A 13703-nucleotide genomic window follows, 5' to 3' on the forward strand; every position below is an offset into this window, starting at 1 on the left:
CATCTTCTTCGGAGTCTCTTCACAGTCACAGCACATCTAGAACCTAGAACGCGGAGCATCTTTTCTCCAACACTACACGTGTACTCATTAATCCACCATCCTAGACGAAGAAGCGCTCAAGTTCTTGTACCAGAAATCAATTTGAGAGGTCGACTCTTTTGTTCACGGTGCTGAGGTCAGTACGTTCCAAACTGAACCTTATCCTGGCGCTGGATGGTGAAGGTTGTACCTGGTTTGGCTAGTTCAAAACATTTGCATCTGACTCATTGTTCTCCTCCGACACAAAACATTGACGAAGGTTGGCAGCTCCGGGTGGGAGAGAACACCTCAATGCCGATATAATGAAGATATAGAGAGGTTAGTTGTTTTGAACGAGATTGTATACCTCTGGTATCTGTTACACCTGGATGAAGATAGTTTCATGAAATCTTTAATCTTGAGCTTTTGATTCTTTCACAATCAATTTCAACAAAATCCTCAATGAAACTTTTTTCCTGATTTAAAAATGTTTACTCAAAGATAACTTAATTTCATCAAACGTCCCATCCATGATAAAACGCTCTTCATTTGTCAATACCCCTTCTCTTTCATTCATGTTTCCGCCCATGTTTTCCCTCTAATTAAACATGCCTGTTAATCTCCCCCATCCTCTAAATTCTTCCAAATAAACTCACACACACACTACTGACCCAAATTCCTCCAATTTAATCAGCGTCACTTCAACGTCGAGACCCCATCGGCAGTAAATCAACCGTCCGTAACCAAAAAAACGGGTTGTCCTCTTGAACGGTGGGGAAGTGACGGCTCTCCCACAGACATTTATCTCGAAACAATTTGTTCCAAGCCTAATCGTCTCCCCACCGGAAAAAAATTTCCCCTCCAAAGCAATTTCCCATGGTAAGGCGGTGGCACATGTGCAAGCATTTATCACACCGAAAAATAAACAGAAGAGTTTTTCCTACCTCAAGCAGCTGGATGCGCTCCATAAAGTTGAAGGGATTTTCGGTCTTACTTTGTTTTGGGTTATTTTTTGTCTGGGTGTCGTTTTTTCCATGTACCCACACCTTCACAAACTGTAAAATTACACGCCTTGACGGTTTGGGATGGAAAAAGAGGGAGATGCTTTTACTTTGTTTCGAGAAGAGTTTTCCACTTCATTTTCTTTAAGGGGTATGAATGTTTTAGAAATGAGCTATAAACAAAAATAAAAATAAATAAATAAAAAAACAATTAGTTCATATAATTTTTATTTTTTTACTCAATAAAAAAACTATTTAACATAACCGAATCATTTTTTTTTTCGCAAATGTTACGAAAATATTTCAAAGTCGGTTTTTACGCTACATATCAACCATCAAAATTTGTTTGATTTATTTTACTATACAGAAATTCCATTTGAAAAGAATTTTTCCCAAATAGCAAAACTTCATTTGTATCTAAGACGGCTAAAATCGGTTGAAATGGTGTGGAGTTATGATTTTTTTTTTTTTTTTGAAAAAAGTGGTTTTTGCGAAAATTTACTAAAATGTTCATTTTTGGGACCACCCTAGCACGGTGTAGATCACCCTAATGACCAAACAAAAAAATACGGGTCTAATTATTTTGGCCAAGGAACTCCTAGATTTTTTTTTAACCCGATCGGAGAACTTTTTTTTTCGGTTTAGGCTCTTTTCAAATGGAATTGCTGATAGTTGAACTTATATGTTGAAATTTAAATGAAAATAATCTAGCATAAAGTGGTTTTGTTATAAACAATTTTTCACAAAATTAATTATTTAAATTTGGAACAGTGGAATAATTTTCATAACATTTTTACAAAAAAATATTTCAAAACCGTCAGGACCACTTACATACTGTAAAAATCCTCAAAAAATCAAAGGGCTACACGTAAATTTTACTTAAAAATGTTAATGAAATTTTCATAATTTGTCATATGGATATCAAACGGAAAATTTGTATGCTTTTTTCAATTTATAAGAGTTACTAACATACTAACATTTTCGCAAATAACAGTCCAGACTCAATTATCCGAAGCCTTGATTATCCAAATTTTCGATTATCCGAAGGTTTGTACGGGACTTCAGATAATCGAAAACGAACAAAAAACTTTGATTCGTATTTTTTATTTTCTTACTTTAAACGTCAAATTTGAATGATTGAATGCCTGTAAAAGTAATAAAATGCTTTTTTTAACTACATTTTGGCCGCCATCTTGGATTTTAAAATTCCATATTACTTTAGTGTGGTATATGGGTCATACTAAAGCTCAACAAAAAATAAGACAACGAAAAAAAAACTCGTACTAAAAATTAAAAAAAAATGCAATATGAGTAACAAACGACTCAAAATTGCAGATGATTTTTCAATTTATTAGAGTTATTTTTTTTAGAAAATACCAAAATTTTCACAAATTACCGTGTTTTTTTTTCTAAAATATTCAAATTTTCTAAATATGCAATATGAGTATCAAATGAAGCAAAATTTTGCATGCTTCGTGCATACATTCAAATTGTGTATGTTTCATGCTTCATATCATACACAATTTTGCGTCGTTTGATACCCATATTGCAAACATAAAAAATAAGGATTTTTAAAAAATACGGTATTTTGTTAACATTTTTATATTTTACAAAAAAAGCTTGAATAAAGTTAAATGCATAAAAAGTTTCGCATTGCAAATAATGAATATTTGAGTATTTTTTGTGAAAATTCATGTATTTTCAAAAATAAAATCTATACATGTGAAAAAGCAAACCAAATTTCGCTTCGTTTGACACTCTTTGAAAATTTTGAAAAATTTCGAAAAAATATGGTAGTTTGTGAAAATCTCAGAATTTAAAAAAAAATCTGATAATGAGAAACAAGCAAACAAAATTTCGATTCTTTTGGTACCCGTTTTGCATATCATAAAAATTTGAGTATTTTCGAAAAAATATGGTAATTTGTGAAAATTTTAGTAATTTCAAGAAAACTCTAATAAAGTATAAAAAGCATACAAAATTTCGCTTCGTTTGATACCTATGATGCATATTTTGAAAATTTGAGAATTTTCGAAAAATACGATAATTCGTGAAAAATTTAGCATTTTTCAAAAAAACACTAATAAAGTGAAAAAGCATGCAACATTTCGCTTCGTTTGATATCCATATTGTGAATTATGGAAATTGGGAATACTTTCAAAAAAAAAAAAACACGGTATTTTGTGAAAAATTTATGATTTTCCAAAAAAAAAAAAACTCTCTTTATGTGTAAAAGTAAACCAAATTTCGCTTCGCATATCATTTTTTGAAAATTTGAGTATTTTCGAAAAAATACGGTATTTTGAGAAAAATTTAGTATTTAAAAAAAAGCTCTTATAAATTGAAAAAGCATCCGAAATTTCAATTCGTTTGTTGCCGTTTGTTTCAATTTTGAGTATTTTCAAAATAAACGGTAATTTGTGAAAATTTCAGCATTTGTCAAAAAAAAAATCTCTAATAAAGTGAAAAAGCATACCAAATTTCACATCGTTTTGCAAATTATAAAAATTGGAGTTCTTTCGAAAAAATATGGAATTTTTGGGACAACTTGAATACATAATTTACTTTGAAACTTACTATATTTTCAAAAAAAATAATTTCTAGTGAAAGCAATGAAAATTTTACATGACATGGTTCAATTAATCGACCTTAGAAAAAAATCAAAAGAATCGATTTTTGAAAAATTAAAAAATAAGTTATCGGAGATAAAATTATCGACGATAGTATTATAGCCGATAGAATAATCGAAATAATGATAACGATAACGATAGATTATCGTTATGGTCCCGACGATAACGATAGAATTATCATTAACGTCATCGAGCCTCGATAATTTTATCGTTAACAACCTTGCCTTTAACATCCAGTACTTTGTTCTAGAAATCTGGATGAAATACAGTTTTTTTTTCGCGAAAATTTTGTATGGGACTTGAAACAATTTAAGGGGTTACATACATGTAGAAAATCACAAAATTTTATATTACATAAAAAAATTTTTAAATCCACTAAAATAATGATTTCATATAATCCTGAAAGTTTCATGATGATATTTCATGATTAAACTGAGTAAGAGACGATTTAAGCTCATTGTTTTGCCATGCGTAAAGCGAAGTGTCAAACTTTGAGGGTGTTTTGCTCTAAACACCGTGTTGATTTACGGAAGCCACGATATCTCGAGATGAGATAGACCAAATTGGCTGAAATTTTAGGTGAAGACTCTCAAGACATACTCCTTGTGCATGACGAAGCCAGATTTTGAAATTTAGTTTTTTTTTAATCAAAAATCAAAAACTAATCATTTTTTACATGAAAAACAGAAAAACATTTTTATCTTTTTAAAAAATAAACTTTTTGAAAATCGGCCTTTGTCATGCACACAGAAACAGTTTGACGAGTCTACACCAAAATTTTGAGCTGATTTGGTCAAAGCAGTGTTGAGAATTTGTTCAAATTTATTTCATTAATAGATGAAAATGTATATTTTAATGCCCTGAAAACAGATTTGAAAAAAAGTTTAAGCGTGTGCTCAAACCAACATGTATGTAACCCCTTAAACGAAACTCCCAAGTTTGAGAGTTTAGGTGTTGAATTTCCCATAATAAATTCTATTTTTTGTAAGATTGAGTATGTTTTTACGTGCGTTATCAAATCGGGTGACTTACTTTGCATAAAATTTTCTTTAATATCATATTTCTTAATCATAACAGTTTCGAACATTTCAATTGAAAAAAAATAAACAAAATTTTTTCAGTAAAAAAATCCTAACTAACTAAAAAAAAATTCTGCTGGCTTCCCAGAACCAGTTTGCTAAATTACTTCAGTGTTGGGCAAAATAGTTGATCAATTATCATCACCAAAAAAAAATCTTCTTACAAAATTTGTCTTGCAAGAAAGTGCAAGTTGTGACAAAGAAAAGCCATAAAGAATGCTTCATCAAATTGTTTCAAGTGATGCCAACTTTCAATAACATAATTTGAATCGTGTAGGTAACCCCTCAACTCAATCATTCAGTCAATTTTTCGGTTAGATTCCTCCAAGCTGGTACCTGTCTTTGGGCTGTCAAGTGCTTGCGGCAGATGTTGCTGTTTCATCATTTTCCCCGCCAGTAAAGTTATGCTCACCCATTTTTGACGTAAAATGACGTAAAAAAAATTTTAGTTTTTTTGTTGAATCAAGAGAATTTAAACTTATTTTTTAAAATGCCAACAAGTAGATAAATCTTGTGTCTTATTGAAAAATATCTCACTTCCAGAAAAGTCCCTTTCCTCCTCATTCATTTTTTCTTCAAAAGGTATTCCCCCTCCCCCTCCACAAACCCATAACAAACTTCCCGATCAGACGGTAATAACTAAATTCATGCCATTTCAATAACAAATACTGTTAAAATAACAAAAATTGTTATGGATTCTTCTTGAAAAAACCATTTTTGCATAAGGGTTAAATAACAGTTTATGTTATCATAACAAAATTAGTTATTGGTCTGATGTTGGTTGAAAGCCAAAACAACTTTGGAATACCATTTTTTGTTATGGAAGAATACCGCCAACTGTTATTGAGATGTTCGGATTAGTTGTTAAAATAACAAAAAAGAATAACAAAGATTTGTTCGAAGAATAACGCAAAATGTTATTAGTCTGTTATTGCAATAACAATCCAATAACAAAAAAATCATAACGGCAAATAACAAATATTGTTATAAATAACATAAAATGTTATTGGCCTAGTATTTTCAAATAAAAAAAAATGTTATTCCAACGTTATTTCCGTCTGCTCGGGTTGTCAAAGGGAAAAATCTCCGAAATTCCGTTAACCGTTTTGTAAAATACACCGCCTGGTTGACTGTCGGTCGGAAAGCCGTTTCTCACGACTGCGGTGGAGGGTTGTTGCAGCACCACATGATGGAACACGTGGAAGTCCCACGCGTGACAAATTATGGTAATTCATTGCCTGGCTGCCGCCCGCCACTCACAAACGACGCGCGAAAGGGGGACGGAACCGAAATCTGAGTAAATTATTGGAAATTAAGCAGCCACGGATTAGGGGGCGTTATTTTTCTGGGGGGAGGAGGATTTTTCTCTGATGTGAAATGTTGAGGAATGTAGGGGGAGGTGGCTAGCAGTGAGTTATTGTGTAAATTTTTTACTGATTTTGAAAACAATAAAAATACGAGAAATAAATGATCAAAATTTTGGAACGATATTCAAGCATTAAATTTTAAAATAGGCTTAAATTAGCCATCATCTCCTATGGAATAAACCTGTCCAGCAAGCTGTTTCCTGCAATGATTTGTTCGATAAACTTTTTCCCAAAAATACTGACTGAAGCTAGGCCAAAACAAGCAGTAAATCTTCCGGTTTGACAAAATAATTCCAAACCGGAGAATAACATTAGGGCTAAAACTTTTTATTTCTTCCGGTTTTGCCGCAACTTTTCCCTTTATCCTGGGTAAATATTTTATTTTGCCTCACAGACCCGTTTCACTTTCCACGAGATCCAAAATCTTAGGGATGAAGATGTTTTTCCTGACTTTCCAGCAGAACCGGAATCGCTTAAGGAATCCCGGGGAAACAAACTGCTGACATTTAGTAGTTTTCACGCCCCTTTTCAACCGGGGGGAGCCAGATGGTCAGTCTCAGGCTTTTAGTGAATGTTTTCGCCCATTTTTATCTGGGCACGATAAGTCACCAGACAGCTGAGTGCTGGGCGTAACTTAATTTTGTTTCATGGGTGTTTTGGCCCATTTGAAAAAAAATCAGCTACTTACTTGTTCTGGTTTTTTTTACTGAATTTTTGTGCGAAACTTATAGAGGTAAATTGGAATGAACATTCTTTCATGTAAATCAGTTTCGATTTTATCGCCCAAAACCGCAAACGAAAGACTCGAAGAAATTCCCCAAAAAATCCAGATTGAGGCCATGACACCAAAATCAACTCATTTCCAACCATTGAGATTCACTTAAAAAGATATAAACCCGAAAAAAAAGATTTCAAAGGAAGCATTTTTGGTGCACAGAGTGAAGAACAGCTCATGCAAATTTAGTAGGAACTGTCTGCGAGTGACGTTGTTTGAGGTGGGGCTGCACAGAAGCACAGAGAATTCCGTGGCACGTGACACAAATACTAAGTATTGGTCAGATTTGACCACGCGATTAGTTGACTGAGTTAAAATTGTTCATTTTAACTTGTTTTTTAAGCAATTTTGGAACAAAAAACTTGAGAATTAGTAATATTTTCATTATAAACTGAACTTAAACAAAATCTCTCAAAAAAGGAAACAACCTTCTTGTGACAGAATTAGAAGTAAAAATACTTGCAGTTTTGAATGACAGTCAACAAGATTACTGAATAACATACAATTTTAATTACTGATCCAAATTTATTTAACAAAAAATAATAAAAAAAAATCAAAACATGAATATTCTATGCTTTCGAGAACATACAAGTATTTTGATTCTCCAAACGTCTGTATGGAGAGCCAAACCTAACCTAAAATAGTAGTTTATGCAACAAGTTGCAAAAAGAGGATTTTTTCAGCACGAGTCGTACATTTATCCAACGAGGTTCACCGAGTTGGATAAATACGAAAAGTGCTGAAAAAATCATGTTTTGCAACGAGTTCCATACAACATTTTTTGCAATTCCAAAGAACACACACTGAGTGAAATTTTATGTCAAATTTTCATGTATTTTGTCAATAAATCGTTTAAATCAAAAAATGTGGAAAAGTGTTACTTTTCGAAACAAGTACTGAAAAGTTCAACTTTTCAGCACCCATTTGAGTGCTGAAAAGTAGAACTTTTCAGCATTTATTTTGAAAAGTGTTGCTATTTGATTCTGTTATTTTTGGTACAGAAAAGTAGGCTATTTCGTCGTTCAAGAATGACAGGAAAAGTAATTAGTTTCACGACGGAATGGCAAAAATTTATTTTTTGCAATTCCTCTGAAAAACTTTTCGCAACTTTTCCTGTCCTTCTGGAGAAACGAAGCGGCCTACTTTTCCCTACCAAAAATAGCAGAATGGAAAATAAATACCTTTCATTACCAGTGCACTGTAATCGCCGCAGAAAAGTTGAACTTTTCAAAACTAGTATAGAAAAGTAACATTTTTGATTTTGATTTTGATTTTTAATTTACTTTATCAAATTATGTAACCATTTTGCATTTTTATAAATACTTGAAAAGAACAAAAAACTCATTACATTTTAGCTCACATTTTTACAAATCTGTTCAAAAATCATCTGCATTTTAATTTTTTTAAGGAGTGTCATAAAGAAATATTCACTTGTAAGTTGACTAAATTGAATTGTTTAATTTTTGATAACCTTAAAATGAATAGTTTTTGCAAATACATTACTTGATTAGCCTTGATTACTTGATGCAAGTTAATTATTGCATATATAATTTTTCATAAATTTTCTGAATCTGATAAGGCCGTTGCAAATATTTTTCAAAGTTTAGGTCAACCCACACCCCCCGCCCCCCCCTAAAAAATCGCTCCGAAAAATCAAGGGACAGAATTAAAAAAAAACACAAAATTTTAAAGGAAACAAATATACTATCAACTAAAAACAATTTTAAATGCAAATCATATTAAGCATGTCTGAGATCGATCAAAAATATTTCAAATTTTTGTGATTTTTTTTTGTGAAGTTCCAGCTCCGTAAAAAAAAAATTTCGGCGAAAAAAAGATATCTTCAAAACTAGGATATTTTGAAAACTATCCTATCTCGGTGGGTTAAAAAACTAAAAAAAAAAAATATAAAAATTGAAATAACACGCCATGGATTCAACATTTGAATGAAAAAAGTGATTTAAAGTGCATCTTACACCTGCCCAGTTGTTTGCAATCATTCGTTTTCGAAATATCCAAGTATTGAAGAGATTATTTTTTGCAAAAAAATAACTTTTTACGATGCTGTACATTGTAATCCCGGGCAGACGGTAATAACAAAATTAATAATATTTCAATAACAAATCCTGTTAAAATAACAAAAAGTGTTATTATTTTATCCTGAAGTTCAACTTCAAGAAGAAAAAATAATAACAGTTTCTGATAAAATAACAAAATTTGGTATTGAAGTGGTATTATATTGAAAATGTTTAATAACACGCTAATAAGAGGAAATGTGATACATTTCAAAAACTCTCCCAATAACAAAATTTGTTATTCGTTCGGTATACTGACTTAGAAGTAAAATTATCATAAATCGCACAAATGGAAATGTTTCTAAGTGTCCATAACACAATCTGTTATTATTTTTTCTTTTGTTAAATATGTTTAGATCTTTGGGATAATTTTGACCAATTTCATCGGGGTTATTATTTTGGCCATGAAATGGGGTCCTTAAGCTAAAATTATTCTGAAAAGTTGAAATTTTGAAAGTTGATTTTTTTAATTATTTGATATACCCCTAAGGAACTTTGCTAAAATTGGCTAGAACTATGGGATAATTTTGGCCAATTTCTTCGGGGTCATTATTGTTTTGGCCATGAAATGAGGTCCTTAAGCTAAAATTATTCTAAAAAGTTGAAATTTTGAGAGTTGATTTTTTTAAATTATTTGATATACCCCTAAGGGACTTTACTAAAATTGGCTAGAACTATGGGGTAATTTTGACCAATTTTGTCGGGGTCAATATTTTGGCCATGAAATGGGGTCCTTAAGCTAAAATTAATCCGATAAAATTAACATTTTGAGAGCTCTTTTTTTTAAATTTTTTTATATTCCCTAACGGAATTGATTTATTTATTGAGAAATTTCGAAATGTGAATAACAAAAACTGTTATTATTTTCACAGAGTCAGGAAGTCGGAGCTGACGTTGAAGTTCGTGCTGGAGTGAGACCTCGGAGACTGCATCGGATTCAGCAAATTTTCAGCAACTTTCATATCCTGCATCCAGAGTCGGAGTTGTCTTCAAAGTATGGATTCAAAGTCGCTTGGAGGTACCCGACTCTGCAGCCCTGACTAGTACAGAGGAGTTATGGCAACTGCAGGTTTATTTGCAAATTACAAATAAACCAAAACAATAACTTTTTTTGTTATGGAGACATACCAGTTCAATAACATTTTTTGTTATTATGCTGCTCCACCTCTCCGCACAAAATAACAAATCTTGTTATTCCTTCATGATTCCTTCTGTGTTATTGATTTGTTATTGCAATAACAACATAATAACAGTTTAAGTTATTCTTCGAACAAATCTTTGTTATTGATTTTTGTTATTTTAACAACTAATCCGATCATCCGAATAACATATTTCGATCTTCTCACAATTTCAAAAACTGACTTTCCCAAGTTATTTCCGTCTGCTCGGGATTTCACAAAAAAATGAAAATATTTTTGATCGATCCCAGACATGCTACATACGATTTTGAACACAGGAAAATGCCCTTCTGATTGTTTTCAGTTGGATAGACTTCTTTTTTCTTTAAAATTTTGAAGTTTTTAGATTTTTATTTGCCGCCTGTTTTTTTGAATCGATTTTGACGGTGGGGGCTGGAATGGGGTGACATAAACTTAAAAAAAACATCTCCAACGGCCTTAAATGAAAATTCAAAATTCAATGTTATAAGTCATATTTACGTATCTAAATATCTAACATTTAACCCCTTTCTACAACCCAGGTGTTCTTCGATCTAAAAATTCGCCTAAAAACAATTTTTAACCATTGTTTTGTGACTTTGCATTTTTTTTAAATAAAAGTTTATGCAACATGTACGTATGTATGTATGTATTAGTGCCCCCGTCTTGGCAGGACTTGGCGATGACCATAGTAAAAATAGTAGTTTATGCAACATGTTGCAAACAGAAGATTTTTCCAGCACGAGTCTTACATTTATCCAATGAGATTTACCAAGTTGGATAAATACGACGAGTGTTGATAAAATCAAGTTTTCAAACAACAATATTGAAAAATGTTACTTTTCAACTTAAGTACTAAAAAGTTCAAATTTTCAGCACCCATTTCAGTGCTGCAAAGTTAAAATTTCCAGCACTTGCGTCGAAAAATTAAACTTTTTGATTCTTTTATTTTTAGTAGAGAAAAGTAGACCTTTTCGTCATGCGAGAATGACAGGAGAAGTAATTAGTCTCAAAATGGATTTGCAAAAATTGAATTTTTCAGGGTTTAACTTTACCTGTGATTTTAATAATATTTCCAAATAATTTAAATAAAAATGGTATCATTGCATTGCAGAAAATGGCTGGCAAAAACATGGAAAAGTGATTCTGAATTGTAAAAGTGTTTAAAAAACAAAAAAAAAACTGAAGTGATCGAACAATCCAAATACTTAGACCTTCAATTACAGCTCATTAAAAGCATTGTCAACTGAATTGGGTGATAAAAAGCTCAATAAGAAGTGAGCTGCAAGCAAGTTTCTTTCAAAAGTTTAGCAAAATTATTTTTTTTAAATAGTGAAAATCAGCAATTTGGATGGGGTTAGGAGCGAGTGCTTAACCTGCTAAAAATACAAAAAATCCCTTAATTCAAATCAAAAAATCAAAATGAATATTTAAAAAATTGTGAAACATAATTTCAGCATTGCAGGGTTATTAAATACATTTTATTAGATAAACTTTATAATGTATGAGAAAAAATAAATAATTTGATTTCCAAAAACACACTATGATTTTATATGTTTTTTTTTTGTAAAAATATATTTTTTTTTTCAAAACCATCAAAAATTTAAAAAAATATGACTTAAGAGGCAGTATTTGTAGATTCTGCTCGGTTTGTTCTAGAGGTCGTATCGAGGTGCTCCGATTTGGATGAAACTTTCAGGGTTTGTTTGTCTATACATGAGATGAACTCATGCCAAATATGAGCCCTCTATGACAAAGGGAAGTGGGGTAAAACGGGCATTGAAGTTTGAGGTCCAAAACACATGAAAAATCTTAAAATTGCTCGCATTTCCGTAAAACTTCATCAATTCCAACTCTCTTAGATGCATTCGAATGGTCTTTCGAAGCCCTTCAAAATGTACTATAGACATCCAGGATTGGTTTAACTTTTTCTCATAGCTTTTGCAAATTACTGTTAAAAATGGATTTTTTTAAAACCCTAATATATTTTTGCAACAGCCTCCAACACCCATACTCCCATAGGTCAAAAGATAGGTAATTTCATGGACTATAAGCTTACGGAATTAACTTTTTGGCCAATCGCAGTTTTTCTCATAGTTTTACGATTTTTCTAGAACAAACATTTTACAACGTTAGTTTTTGCCCTGTAGGCCAAGAAGACGGCACTTTTTGGTCTCAATTTTGACATATTCGGAATCCTCGGTCAATTTCACGTAAGTTAGAATTATTGGAAATGTAATTTTGATTTAAAAATTATTTAATAAAACATTTTTGAAAAAAGAAATAGATCTTATTTACGCTATGATCAATACGTCAAATGCTGTATCAAGTAGGCGAAAACTTGTTTTACCCCTAATCCGACAAAATTCTAAATAATATTTTAATTAATTCTAAATGGCATTTTTTCCAATCAAATTCAAAATTCCAACACCTCAATCTAATGTAAAATTTTCTGAGGATTCCGAATATGACAAAATTGAGACCAAAAAGTGCCGTCTTCTTGGCCTACAGGGCAAAAACTAACGTTGTAAAATGTTTGTTCTAGAAAAATCGTAAAACTATGAGAAAAACTGCGATTGGCCAAAAAGTTAATACCGTAAGCTTATAGTCCATGAAATTACCTATCTTTTGACCTATGGGAGTATGGGTGTTGGAGGCTGTTGCAAAAATATATTAGGGTTTTTAAAAAATCCATTTTTAACAGTAATTTACAAAAGCTATGAGAAAAAGTTAAACCAATCCTGGATGTCTTTAGCACATTTTGAAGGGCTTTGAAAGATCATTCGAATGCATCTAAGAGAGTTGGAATTGATGAAGTTTTACGGAAATGCGAGCAATTTTAAGATTTTTCATGTGTTTTGGACCTCAAACTTCAATGCCCGTTTTACCCCACTTCCCTTTGTCATAGAGGGCTCATATTTGGCATGAGTTCATCTCATGTATAGATAAACAAACCCTGAAAGTTTCATCCAAATCGGAGCTCCTCGATACGACCTGTTTCACATCGGTGAAAAACTCGCTCTTAATTTTTTAATGTAAAATCAAATATGCAATCAAAAGGTACTTCAGATACATTCAGATTCAAATAACATCAGGTCCATCCTTAAAAAAATTGATTCCTCGAGCTTTGGGGACTTTCAAATGCTTGGGCAGCAACATTGTTGGTGTTATCAATCCTATAGTAATAAGACTTTCTATTGACGAATATTCTCAAAAATAGAAACGAAAAATTCAAAACATCGAAAAACTAAACGAATTTTTAATTTTTTTTTGCATATTGGTTAAATAATTTAATCATGTGATTCAATTTAGCTGACATCTTTATCATCGTCCTCTGGTATAAAGTGAATTTCTGCAAACCACATAAAGTTTTTTTTCTCTCTCACTGCCACTAAGTGCCAAGCGACATTTGGGGTAAATTATTATTCAAGCTGTCAATTTTATTGGCAGTCGCGAGAGGCAGCACCACCGTCATTACTTAGGGACCAATTTGTTGGCTCGGATTGGAGGAGAATGGCGGCAGCAGCCGTGGACGCCCATTTCAATTTCAAACAATTCACATTCCGAAAGAAAAGCAGGATGGAAGTTCCAGATTTGGGTG

At 32.0% G+C, this 13703-nt stretch overlaps 1 protein-coding gene across 1 annotated transcript in view; it reads right to left on the reverse strand.

Moving 5' to 3' along the window:
• The window catches only part of LOC6044222, a 331172-nt gene that overhangs the window by 80905 nt on the left and 236564 nt on the right, over window positions 1–13703 (reverse strand). The window lies entirely within an intron of this gene.

The sequence above is a fragment of the Culex quinquefasciatus genome, chromosome 3 (genome assembly GCF_015732765.1).
Source record: "Culex quinquefasciatus strain JHB chromosome 3, VPISU_Cqui_1.0_pri_paternal, whole genome shotgun sequence".
Lineage (NCBI taxonomy): Eukaryota > Metazoa > Arthropoda > Insecta > Diptera > Culicidae > Culex > Culex quinquefasciatus.